Source organism: Syngnathus typhle, linkage group LG3 (genome assembly GCF_033458585.1).
Source record: "Syngnathus typhle isolate RoL2023-S1 ecotype Sweden linkage group LG3, RoL_Styp_1.0, whole genome shotgun sequence".
Lineage (NCBI taxonomy): Eukaryota > Metazoa > Chordata > Actinopteri > Syngnathiformes > Syngnathidae > Syngnathus > Syngnathus typhle.
In genome coordinates, this window is record NC_083740.1 from 8,194,218 (window position 1) to 8,208,291 (window position 14,074).

Below are 14,074 nucleotides of genomic sequence, written 5' to 3' on the forward strand. Positions count from 1 at the left end.
CACCCGCTAAATGCTACACAATGCAATTTAAAACAGCTAAAACAAGAACAGGAGTATTGAATTCATCGGCAGATACCAGAAACACTAATGTAATATATCCTGTATGTCATACACTCAGCCTCTGAGGGCCTGATAACCCATTCACCAACAAAGTGGCAGATTTACATTTGATATGTATATGACGCTATGAGTGGTGGTTTGTAATCTTTTAAATACAATAATGGAAACATGCTTTGCATGCCTTGCCGATTATCATCTTTAGCGTTGAGTTTTAAATATGTATGAAAATACTTAAGCGATGGAAGTATGAATGAGATCTCAATCTTTTTCCTGCCTCACTGGCCAGTAAACCAAACAATTGTATGAATGGTGTCCCATTAGTAACGACAAATGATTCATTTATACTCCGCTGCCATCCTTCTGGCACGATACCATTTACAATGCAGACATCACTAACAAATGTTAACATCCATTTTTCATGAGGGATGACAAAAATGGGCAGCTGTTGACTTCTCCGTAGTGTTTCACAGAACGAATGGTTCTTGAGAAGAAGATGACTTCATGAAAAATGGAAGCGTCTCTTGATGGGTTGTCTGGTTTTGTAGCGGAAAAAGAACAGATATCATGCAGATGTGCCCACCAAGGGATTGTCATATCCAGAGAGGGACTACTCTTCATGACAGGACAGTGATGTAAAATGACATAGTGACACAGTGGAAATGATTTTCAGCTGCTTCTACAAATGGAACACATTTCCACAAAAGCTAAAATAGTCAAGTACTATTTGGGGGAGGCCTAAAGATAAAAAGAATGAATACTTATGTGAATAGTATTAAACTATTTCTTTGATTAATATAGATGTGAGACTGGACTTTGAACTTAAATGCTAAGAAGATCCAAATGCAACGAAACTGCAAAAAAAAAAGTGAGACTGGACGTATGTAATACGTAAAATTCCTCACTGGAACAATTAAAAAAACATTAAAATAAAATGTTTTAGTCAGAGTGATGTCATCTAAACTATTTTAGTTTAAGCCTAGTTTTAATTGAGGAAATACCATAAGCTTATGGTTGTCGAGGACTGCTGCTGCAGATTCTCCCAACTGAATAAACTACATTTAATTAACTAAAATAAAAACGGTTTCTGAAAGACACTACGTCCGTCTTACAGAGGTTCTTAAGTGTCGTACAAGTACCACCAGTGATATGTGGGCTCCCTCTAGTGGTATATTTAAGAATCATTGACGTGGATTTACATTACTATTTCATTTTTGGTCTTTTAATTCTGTACGGTACAGCTGACAAATTCTATTGTATTTGACTTAAGTGTAATATCCTATGCATAAAATATCACATGCACTTCATATTTTAAGACATGTTTACGCTTTGTGCACAATACTTTTTAATTTATTTAATTAAATAGAACTTAATCATATTGGACAGCATTAATGGTTTACAGTATGACATGCAGCTTTAATGATTGTAACCGCTGCTATGTTTTTGATCAACACAGGCCTAGGACAGTATGGGATTTTAATGTTGCTCAATTACTTGTGGAATTTGGAAAGCCAAGATTTTTTAAGATGAAATGAAACCTGTTGCAAGTGTTGAGGAACTATAAGAATAGAAAAGGGAGATTTCAATCTAAGTTTTTTTTTCGTCTTAGATTGCATGACAACATCAAAAGCAGGGAGGTCTACCACATTTTGTTTTCTCTTTTTCTAAATGAATGACTATCACGAAGACACAAACATTGAAACCATAAAACAAAAGCGCTACTTAGCCAACATTGGCAAATCCAGCAAGGATAAGAGGTGGTGGATCATTGTGCTACAATTACATTCAAAATCAATTCATGTACAAAAGCTCCAGCAGTGGCTGCCAAAGAAAGAGCATGCGTTATTAACAAGACTGGTTGTGAGAGAAGTTGGGAGCATGCTGAGGTTTGTATTAAAGTCTGATTGCTGGGGAAAAAGAAGAGATACTGAAAATTAATTTGTTCAGAACGTGCAATAGGCAATTCTGTTCAATCCAAATAAGAGTGAGAGGGAGGGTAGGAAGTAGACAGAGCGAGAGAGAAAAATGATAGTCATGATAGACATAGTCTGTGATAGATGATATTTGTATCCGGGGAGTTGCATTCAGTTATTTAAAAGTGGCGGTCATCGTAAAAACAAGCATATGCAGTTCCTTGCTGTGACTCACTCAAATAAGGCAACACAAATTGAAGTATTTGTCTCTGATGTATAAATGGGGAAAAGAGCTCAGTCACCTGGGAGGAACACAAGAATAACGATGAGGCTCCCCCAAAGAACTAGTCTTAGGTAATTTCCTCGTCGTGGACATCGAAGTCTGCATAAATGTACTATGCAGGTGCACACGGGCAGTTTAAGTAGGATTAATATTTTAACATCATGCACGTTTGCTTAATTATTAATTACAGCTCACATGATTTTAAGCAATCGAGGAATCCAATGAGTTGTTTGAAGCCCACCTTTCTCTGCCAACACGTGAATGTGGCTCACGTCGAAAGTTTCTCATACATTAAATATGCAAGTTTGACTGGGGCGTGTTGCTTATCCAAGCTTGCATTTTTGGACTTGTGCACAACTGTTGGGACTTAAGGAATGAGGGAATCTGACTGCTCTCGCGCACTGATGAAGAAAACATACAGAATCGGTCACACTCACTCAGACACATGTATAAAACATGAAACCCCCTATTACTCATCATTACTGACATTCGCCATATCAAAATGCTCATTATTTGTTTGAAGAGATAATTTGAGACAGCCATTAGAAGTGTAGTGGTACACTCACTGGACAGTGTTTTTAGTTCCCACTCAGTGACGTTTTGAATGCGAGTGTCAATGGTTGTCTGCCTCAAAACCTTTCCTGTGGCTGGCTGGTCATCAGCCAAGTCTAGTGTGAAGTCCGCCTTTTGCAAACCGGAACAGGGTTCGGAGTAAAGAGAATGTAAAATTTGAAACATGTTTGTTAATGTATAATATGTGTTGGTTGTGGCAAAATATTTCAGCTACCGCAGCTCATAGTGAGATTTGTCACATCGGTAGAGTAGGATCAGTAGCCTTACCGCATGCTACTCGGTAGTTTCGATTTTTAAAATATAAAATGAAATAACAAAAAACAAAATCTTCAAGAAATATTTAATCATAATTAATTGAATTGTCAACAAACTAAGCAAACTGTTTTAAGGACATAATACTAAGCCTGATTACTTTTGTTCATTAAGTCTTTGCGTTGGGCCATTATTGGTTTGCCCCAAACTTCCAAAACAATTCACTTGAACCTCTGGATGAAGGAAACCATAATTTGCTCATCCCACCCCAATAATAATAATAATAATAATAATAACAAAAGCACCAACATCCAGCACTAGTATTTTGGAAATAAATGTATTCAGTATTTGCACATGAAATGCACGCAGCTACAGCATCCACTGCCTATTTTCAGGTGATGATCGACAGCCTGCAGTGTGTGGGCGAGAAACTGCAGGCTCAGTGGTGGTGTGCAACAGTGATGTACAGAATGTGACTGAGCGATTGATGGTGATTCCTATTGGGCCTTCACACACCCAAACACATGCAGCTGGTGCAGCAGCCTCAGTCTGAGTGGCAGCCATTCCTCGATGTGAATCTAATGGCTAATTAACATGCACTTAATGATCTCCAGCTCTCAATATCTTCCTCTCTGCCGTCCTCAGCTCAGCTTCTTGCTCTCCTCCTCCTCTTCGCTGTAGAATTCAAACTGTTTCCGTTGAAAGGCAGCAGGCTATCAGGAAGCTAACTGTCTTTCTTTGAGAAACACATGGGCAATGAAAGACAGAGGAAATTAGAGGTTTTTGTATTTGTCTTGAGTGTAAAGATGGACAAGTGAATGGATGAATAGCAGCACTTGGCTCAGCCCAAATGCTAAATTTGACTACTGTATTGCAATGTAATGCATGAAGTATTTTTCCACAGTGCAGACAACCCAAGGTTCTCTTTAGCGCTCTTATTCATCCTCATGTGAACAAAAGGAATGTTAATTTACAGCACGGCTTGCCATTCAAACTTTATTTATGCAGCACTTTTCAAGGCTCCAACCACTAACCAAAGTACCGAACATGAGAATTTTGGTTGCACCCAACTTCATATGTATTGTTTATACCAATTTTAGTTATCCTACACCAAATATGATGCGTGTCAGAAAGTTGCAAGTCTGGTGTCCAAAAGACACTTTTAAACACAAACAAACGTTTCACACAAATGAGTTTCTGGTGATGAGACATGTATGAAGACATTCAAAGGCCATGCCGATTGCGTTCTCTCGAGAATCCTTCCAGGAATGCATGAAGATATGGCAGAGTTGGGTTGGATGTTGTATTAGACTTTTCTGACACACCATCCTTTTTGTACATTTTTAGGATCTATTACTTTGGTTCATTACTGTGAAGCAGGACAGGCTAGATAACAAAGCCAATATTTCAGTCTCCTATGAACCTTTTCACGTCAATTATTTTATCAATACCACTGGTATCTAAATGCATAAGAGTTTAAAGTGATGATACCAGCCAAATGTGTGCCAAGAGCTGTGATCCATTTTACCACTCTGACTGGCCTTGTAACCTCTTTGTCAATGAAACAATTCCTCACAATGCCCACTGTGAAATAAGGATATTGCAATTTGTAAACAAAGGGAAGCCATTTTGGCAGCACTTGGGCTACCTGCTATCATTGGTTTCCCTTGACGTGTGTGTGTGTTGTTGCCGTGGTGGTGGATGTACTTGGCATGCATTGTGTCTGCTTTACTCTCTGCGACGGAAGGAGCAAAAGAGCAAATCTCCAAGGGAGTTAAGCCATCAAAAGCCTCCGGCTTGTTTCCGTTGTGTCTTACTTCCTCTTTTGGACCAGAGGAAATCTCTGTATGCATTACTATTTATCTCTAAAGGGTAAGGATTTGCGTTATCACTCTCTTGTAAAAGTCTAAACCAATAAAGGAAAGTACGCGGGTACATACACATCTACAGAGGTTTGTGATGATTACTTTTTTTGCACTTGATTGCATTACAGGCGGATTCATACTGTAATTTAAACTGATCCCACCTCCCCAAAGAACCCCTGGCTTGCTGTGTTTTAATCTTTCTATCTAAAGAACCGGGTATTCTCAATCTATAAATATGAATACTAGTTTGTTTTCCAAGTGCTTTTCTGACTCACGTGTTGCTGTCTAAATCAAGATATTCTAAATGGTGTAATGTGTCCTATACAACCTCTAACATGCCACACTGCTAGCAGCCTGTGCAAAAGGGATGAAAGGAACAGCAAGAAATTAGCCTAAAAATAGAATCTCCATTTGTGGAAGATGATTTGTCCCATGAAGAGTGACTGTAATCAGTACTTTGGAGAGCAGAGGAAGAATTTTTGAGCACGAATGGGAATAGGCTTTTAGACGAGGACGGGTTCACATTCAAACATGAGACTCAACAGATACAAGCTGATGACATTTGTTTTGTTTTATTTGACTCAATGCCATACGATAGCAAAAATATTTTAGATTGAACCCTAACCAAACCGTAAAGCTAAGCTTAGGAGACTAGATGAACTGAATGAGTGGCATTTGCGTGTGTTTGGGTATTTGTTGGGCTTCCACGTGTGGATTTTGAGGAACGGCAACCTGTTTTATTGTTCTTCTTTATTTATAGGTCTTCTTTTTAGTCGTCTTTGGTCCTCTCTCAGGTGAACTTTGGTAAACCCGAGAAAGGTCATCTTAAGTCAGCCATATTGGCTGAACTCTCTGGGAAAATGAGCCCTTATTTTTTATGCTCCACTCGTACATGCATATTGTCATACTTCTAAAGAGACCAAGACAAAGAAACCACATGATGACAAAAGTAGAAGAAGAGTTATGGACTTTATAAGGTCACGTCTTTCCGTCGTACATATGGGTGAAGTATTGTTATGGGAGTATGAGCGTTGAAGACAGGAGGGATAAGAAGGTGTGCAAAAACAGGGATGAAAAATGGTGAGCCTATTATTCTTAGACTTGCAATTATCTACAAATCTGCACTGCACTATTATAGTAATAAAATAAATACCGCGCACAGTGTTGTTTTTATTTGAACTCTTTTTCTTTGAACTTCTTTTAACTTCCAATGTCCACCCCGAAAAAAAATCCCTTAAGATCTTTCAACTGCCCAATTTTGATACCAGCTTTTTAGAACATCCACTTTATGGATTTCTCACCCACATGTTTGACTTGCTGTTAAAATCGCACGTGTCCTGCTCAACAAAGGACTGAGGAAAGGTTGTTTTTTCCTTTTCATGGCACAGGTGGTGCTGACAGCAGGCACTGGCACAAAGACAAGACTTAACAGTTGGCAGGACTTTAGAAACTCAAGCCAAACCCAGCCTGTGTATTGTTAAAGAAGGAATATATATATCGTGCACATACTCAATGAGTCATTACCTGTCACAGAAATGCTGCATTTACCTTTAAGTAAGCCTTTAAACTGGGCATTTATTGATGTGCATTTGCCAAAATACTCAGAGCAGCGTAGAAAGGTCTGATTGCTAAATTACTGCACATGAGACACAAGCGACACTTGTCTGATTTATTATTGCCAATAACCTCACGGTAGTTATAATTTTAACTGAAGAATGTCCAAACAGTGCAAACCTTTTTATGAAACCACCACTGTGCAACTAAATAGTTAATGTTATTGAAGTATGAGAAAAGTTAGCAGGCACATTATTTGTATCGACACGTTATTTGTATTCAATACTTTGTCATCTTTTGTCTGTTCAATTACTTGGAGTCTGTGAAATCTGAACAGTGTATAATCCTGTTTCTAATACCTGAAAGGAAAAAACTGTATTTACTTTTAAATCCTCTTTGCGACAGCACATATTGATTAGCTCATCTCCCCGAGTCAATTCTAAGTTTCAAGCTTGCTTTAGGCATTCCTGGCATTTCAGTTGGATAGTCATTGAATAAAAGCTGGGCTTTATCCCACCCATCGTACCATCAGCTTCCTTTCTCAGATTAGGGGCCCATATAAATAATTTGATACTGACTGAATTGAGGTCTCGTGAGGTTTGGCTATGAGGTCACGAGTTAATGATTGGATTTTCATGACAGGACATATTTTCTCTCGTTACTTTGGTGATACTCCAAATGTCTTTGAATTAGTTGAGGTTTAACTGTATACTGTCTCTTTTACCGACCATAAGAGGGAACTAAGTGTGAGCTATAGCCAAGCAAAAGGTCTGTTTGTAATGTTTCATTTTGTAGTCAACAGTAGATTACAACACAAATATGTTTTTGTTACTGTGTTGAACTTGATGATTAAGCATTGACTGGTGCTTTTATTTTCCTTATAAGAAGCACCAGTTTACTGCTGTAGGGAAAATAATGTTTTTATATATACGGTACTAGTTTCCTACTTGCAGATCTGGACATGTTTGTTAGATCTGTCCATGTAGTTGCATTACGTATTTAACATATTTAATAGAAATACATCACTGTTTTACACTTCGGTATAGGTGCTCTGGCTTTTGATGCGTTGTGTTGGATAATATCAAAGCCTCATTTCACAGGTCCTGAAATTGACTCGAGTTTGTCTGTTCATAGATGTGGATGGACGTGGACAAGGATGTGCTCTCTCCAGGGGGGATGTGTGTTGGTGGTCGCTATCTGGAGCTTGTTAGTCTTTGATTGCAACCTAATGACAACACTGGCATTGAGGTGCAGGCCAACTACACAAACACACACGCAAACGTGCACTTACCCACACACGTCTCATGTGGAAGCTGTTGTCATATTACAGGTAATGAAGCAGCCCATATGTCGCCATTCTGAAAGTATAAGTGATACCTAGCACTGCCCCTCTATATTTTCACAATAATGTTATATTATTAAGGCAAGGCTATTAAATCCATGCATTGGAATATCTGAACCTTCTCATATGCAGGTGAAACTACAAGTCTGGGGGGGGAAAATATTTTGAATGACATGTTCAAGAACCCACCACCACCCTTGTTTGGTCCTGATCTTGTTTCATTAGGAAAAATCATGCACTAAAAATATTTTACCAAATTGTATTACATGTTGCTGAAGAAAAAAAATATTTTTGTAATATCTCAAGCTTACGTTCAGAAGCAACTCCTTTTTGGAAGATGGAATTCACTATTCCTTGACATTGCATTTCAAGTGCATGTGGAGCTTGACACATTTTAATTCATTTCATCAGGGACCCCCGGGGTCATCTATAAATATCATGGTAGGGTATGGATTTTTCGGTTGGATGTGGCATTAACTTGAGAAAAGGAAAGTGCAGATTGAAAGGTGGCAAACCGGAGGTTTTGGTAGAGGATGTAAATGACATGTCTCAAGGCTTGCATCGAATGAGATTGTGTTTTCCCTTCAGCCTCCTCACAGTAGCAGATGGCCTTGCTCTTTAATCACGTTGTGTGTGTGTGTGTTTGCACGTGTTATACAATACATATAGTGTGTGTGCCTGCAAGCAAGAATATAATGCATGTTTCCATACCTTGGATAGACCTGGAAGTTTTAATTAGGTAATTGTCTGCACAAAGGTATACGTTTTTGCTTTAAAAAAAAAAAAGAAAAAAAAAGACTATTCAACATACAAAGTTAGCAGGCGGGCTGTCAATTTTAACAGTTGTGTCGTATTGTTTATGCGTTTTCCAATGGGCAGGTTCATGTTTACTGCCACCTTAACAACAAGAATGTACCTGGTTGGCGACAATTGCTCAAGTTGCAGGGACTAAGGAAGCAAGTAATAAAAGGAGGCAAGGGGGCTCGTAAGACACTCAAGGGAATAAACAAGCACAGGAAGCTATTATGCCATTGTTGCTTTTGCATTGGCATTTCAGTTGGACCCATTAAAAATGGTAACAGTGGCTGAACATAAAACGGGGAACTGCTCTTAAAAAAAAAAATCTGCAAGATGACTGACATTGTAGAACATATTGAGCGGCAATAATATGAGCTATAAGGAGCAGAGCCCTCTTATGAAGCGAAAATTTATTACAGTATCGTGGAATTTTTATGGCAAGATATTAGAAAACACATGGGCCGCCTGTTGCTATACTATACATTGATTGATATATTATACAATACATTGGTGTGCAAATAAAGATAGCATTACATTATTGCATGATGAAACAATGTAAATGTATAAGTTTAGCACATTAATACTACATAGATTTGCAGAGCACTTCATCAAATAAGACATTAACAAATAATAATAATAATAATTTAATGTGTTCAACTGAAATAATTGAATAATAATAATTGTTATATTTGGACATTTTTAAGTCTTAATGGTCACAGAGTAATTTTACTTTATCTTGCAATCTTATGAAAAATACATGTTTGTATCAATATTGTAACAAACAAAACAGTTGTATTTGTATTCATTCAAACAGGTGTTTAACTCGCATCTGCTTTGTTGTGTGACATTTATATGAAATAGGCAGACATTGCACATACACTTGACAGATGACTGTGTAATGACGCTCGTCATCACACACACAGACGCACACACGCAAACACGCACACACACATACACGCGCACACACCTGGGAGACTCTCACCTTCCTGCAGATTTGAAGCCTCAAGCTCTGTTATTGAGTAGACAGAACAGAAGCAGAGCCACAAGAGGGAGAAGCAACCACTAGAGATATAAGAGGAGGCAAGACAAAAATTAGGCTGTAGAAATCCTACATTGTGACAGAAATCACAGACAAATAGAATAAATGTAGGTGACCCAAAATAAAACATGCATTGGTTTTGGGAACCAGAAAAAGCAGGAGGCAGCAGCTGGGATACACGGATGGAAGAAGACTCAGGATTAAAAAGTGATGGTGCTCATAGAGACAGAGCTGAACAGTGTTGCATATGTCGTATGCTGACCCTCGGCTAGTGGAAGACAGTCTGGAATGATTCCAGCCCTGAAAAGCCAGATGTCAGGAATGAAAGCCAAGCACATCTGGCATGTGTGCTGCATGTTTGTGTGTTTGAGCTGGTGAGCTGCAAAGGGAGATTTGCTCTTGTTCGAGATGGCCAATTATGTGTCATGAGTTCCTCATATTTAGTTAAAGAATAAATGCATTGTCTCATTTGGTGTGATCAAGTTTATTTGTATAGCCCTAAATCACAAACAGTCTCAAAGGGCTTCACAAAAACAAAAGTTGACAATTATTCTCAAAGCATCTCCTGATCTTAAGCTCCCAAAAGGGCAAGGAAAAACTCAAAAAACCCTACCAGGGAAAAATGAGAAACCTTGAGAAGGGACCACAGATGGAAGGATCCCCCTTTCAGGATCACCAGGTTGTAATGGATGCAAAGAGGGCACAAGATATTATGTGTGATATTATCATTATCGTTTAGCAGATGCTTGTGTCTAAAACAGCCTGCATGGAGCTGTTTTGCCAATAGTTCTGAAACAGTTGTGTGCATCACAGGTGCTAGATTTGAAGGAGAGTTAAGAAAAGTTTCTTAAAAAAATCAGGCATTTTAACAAATCGCATGAGAAAATCTAACCATGAATTATTTAACCATCTTTTAAAACTGCTTTACGGCAAATGAGAATGTTTCTCATTTAATAAAGGGATGCACTGTGTGGAATAAGTCTGTTCAAGGAGTTTTTGGAGCTCACTTTGTTGAGGACACTTTGGAAGTCATAAGTCAAGCAGTCTAAGGGGGGGACAAAGAATGATTGCCCCCTCCTAGTATGTCGTCCGGAAATCAATAATGAATTTCCATCATGTTAGACACGTCTTCTCTTGCACAGTTAAAGCAGAGTTACGATCGGCTTGTTCCTTTACTACACTTGTAAAAACGGTATGCACAAAATGGAGTTATCAAGGGTGCCGCGGGGTCCATGACTGCAGCATAGAGTGAGAAATGTAGTCTTAACATGTCAAGCCCCGAATTTTCCTCAAGACTTTTTCATCTGAACTTGTTTTGATAAGTCAACATTTCACAAACACCAGCATGACTTCAACAGTAAACATACATACAAGTTGTGTCTCTTAGTCAGTCCTGAGAGTGTTAGAAGTTCAATCATTTGCTTTGACTTGTTGTCTGAGTTCAGGGTTTGTCTAGTGATAGCCGTGTGTGTGTATGTGTGAGAGTGTGCGCGTGTGTGCTGTCAACATTATCAAGTGTGCAAATAAAGACCTTCACACATAAAATCCAACCAGGTCCTTTCTCTTCTTTATAGCCTGGTCCTTAAAATGGGGGGAAAAGTTTCCCAAAAGTTGGGGAAAAAAACAACAACTACTAACTATTGATAGATATCCCAACAATCGTGAAACCGTGATGGAAGATATTGAGCAGAGTATAAACTCCTTGAGCCTTCTTTGGATTTTGAGCAACATCATTTACACAGTACCAAAACCTGAGAATTAAACCAAAAATTTAAACAACCTATATGTCGCCTGTGGAAAAAGCACAATACACAAAATAACGTCAGTGAGGCAAACTTTCGATCAAATTAACATTTCTCCTGGTTGACTTTATGTTAAATTTTTTGATTGCATGCTTATGCCTTTACCCAAACTTAAAGCAATACAAGAGCCTGAGGCTGATACTTCACTATAGCAGCAGATTTTCTTTGCAACTTTCTTCAAGTACAAGAACCAATTGCTTGAGAAGGCAGACGTGACCCACCATCACATTACCGACAATCGTATTTCATCACTGAAGGTTTCATTTGATTTATGCAAGCATCTGCATTGTATGCTTGTGGGAAGCAGTCATATTACATAAAGGCTTACTGACTTACTTACTGTATTTACATGTTCCCCTTAAGAGACCAGCGGAAGCTGACGTAAAAATGAGAAAGGACAGAGGAAGAGACGTATTCTCAAGCTTTCCTGGCCTTTGTTCATCACTTGTATGCCTCAGAAGAATGTATCTCTGATGGAGTACAAATGTTCAACACCATACATCTGCTATCCCCCTAGCAGCTCTCTGCTTCTCTCTCTCTCTTTCTCTCTCTCTCTTTCTCGCTCTCTTTCCACCCTGCATAAGTCTTTTTCTATCCAATCAGTTTCACTTCTCCCCATCCACTGAGAGTTTTCCGCCCAGTTGAAGTCTCGTCATTATCCCGTCCTCTGGCTCTATCTGGACCATGCACTATTTCACTTTGGCCTTCATCTGTCCATCTCCTGTGTTTGTCCTGTCTGGATCCCTTCAATTCCCTGCCCTCGTTCTTGGTACCAGCTGCAACCCCTACAGCCATCCCTCATTTCCTCTGTGCAAAGCTCAGGGCCTTTTTCTCTAATTAGTCATGGAGCGAGAGGGGAGATAGCTAAAATGAAAAGAGCAAGCCGTTGAATCAAAGATCGTATTTCAATTTGGCTAAATCAGGCACTCATGGAATTCTCAATGTTATTGGCTTGTAAGAGCAAGTATGTGCAACTAGCCACAGCATATGTAAGATGTTAGACAAGCTTATTTGAGAAATATATAACATTTTGACTAATATTCTGTGCTTTTGGTCATCGCTAAATCTCAACTTTGTACGTGCTATCCTCTCATTTATTTATTTTAGTTACACAGAAACATAATTTACACCATACTGGACCAACAGTTTGATAATACATTCAGTTACAATTACAGTTATGCCAGGGCCTATCCAGCGCCAGATTGCAAAAAATAATACAATCTAATCTATCCTCATAATGACTGTACAGTGTGTAGAATAGGCACGTCAATATATAAATATAATGCAACAACAATAAATGTGTGTGTATACAATGTAAGAGCATCATGAGGAAGCATTCTCCTACTTTGCCCGAAGTCATGATTAATTATTGCTGTCTCTTTGGAGAAAAGTTTGTGTTTTGGTGGTCTGAGCTGCAAGTAAATTGGCTTTTTGATTTGGTTTCCCGTGGCGGTGCAACCAGTGTGAGACCAGACACTTGTGAGGCATCGGATAATGTTGCGCTGAAATGAGATGAAACATTGGGTGCAGGGTTGTGTTTTGAAATACCCCCCTGTGTCATTCTTTTCAAACCATTTCCTTTGTTTTCTGACCCTTATTGTAGAACCACAACGTTCAGAGAAAATAATCACCTCATCTTGCCTAAATGGTCAACTGCCCTCATGCATAATACCAACAAGTCTAAGAAATAGACCCGAGGAGCAGTGTTTCTCAACCATTATTGAGCCGAGGTACATATTTTAGATATAAAAACCCTAACACCAAACTAACCCTTTTTCTATATTAAAAAAAAACAAAAAACATTTGTTCCATTTAGGGACTTGCAGAAATAATATTGTACAGTCATTGCACATTTATTTATGTATTGTTTTTTTGTTTTTGTTTTTAACTTTGATGGATAAAGACATTTTTGCTGCACTCAGCCAGGCATGAGTCCTTGGAGTACTTTCTCATATGGAGCGTGCCATTTTGTATTTGCTGAGCATAGTAAATACATTTTGAAATCTACATAAATCAATGACTTTTTTTTCCATTTTTGTGCACATTCTCTGTATCAGTGTTCCTACTAGTATTATGATGCCCATAACATCTGGTGGTGTGTTTAATTCCCTGTTCATGTGCGTGTGTTTTAGGCTGTGTGATAAATGTCCACTCCAAGGACAGCAGCTTACTCCTCTCCGATTGGTTTCTTTGCTGCTTTTCCCCTGTTACGGGCACCCTGCCAACAAACAGCACTCTATCCTTCCGTGTACGCGCGTATGCATGTCTTTACGTATGTTGGGTTCTTAGGTGTTTTTTATTTTTTTTAATTTTTTTTTATTTTATGATCACAATACCTTCCTAATTTCAGCTGCTTTAAAAACAGCTTTAAACTGTAGGTGATTATATAATTACCCACATCCCACATATAACATGTACTTCAGCATGACTAAATAATTACAAATGACATCTTTGCAATTACAAATCCGCCTTTGATGATAACGACCAGGAAATAAATTGAACAAACCAAAAAATAAGCTATGCGTCAAATAGTTAAGCCTGGAAAAATACATGAAATAATGATCAGAATATGTTATTCTAGAATAATTGTGATTCA

General features: G+C 38.5%; 1 protein-coding gene across 7 annotated transcripts in view; it reads left to right on the forward strand.

The window, feature by feature from the left end:
• Positions 1–14,074, forward strand: part of LOC133151956 (zeta-sarcoglycan) — a 159,523-nt gene that overhangs the window by 65,146 nt on the left and 80,303 nt on the right. Inside the window, exons 1-2 of one of the 7 annotated variants that reach the window (XM_061275405.1) lie at positions 4,792–5,030; positions 7,632–7,745. The exons of 2 other annotated variants lie outside the window; for them this stretch is intronic. The gene's annotated coding sequence lies outside the window, so the exon portion shown is untranslated. Of the gene's footprint in view, positions 1–4,790; positions 5,031–7,631; positions 7,746–14,074 lie in introns of those variants that run through there. 4 more of the 7 variants (XM_061275406.1, XM_061275404.1, XM_061275408.1 and 1 more) reach the window with 4 other exon arrangements.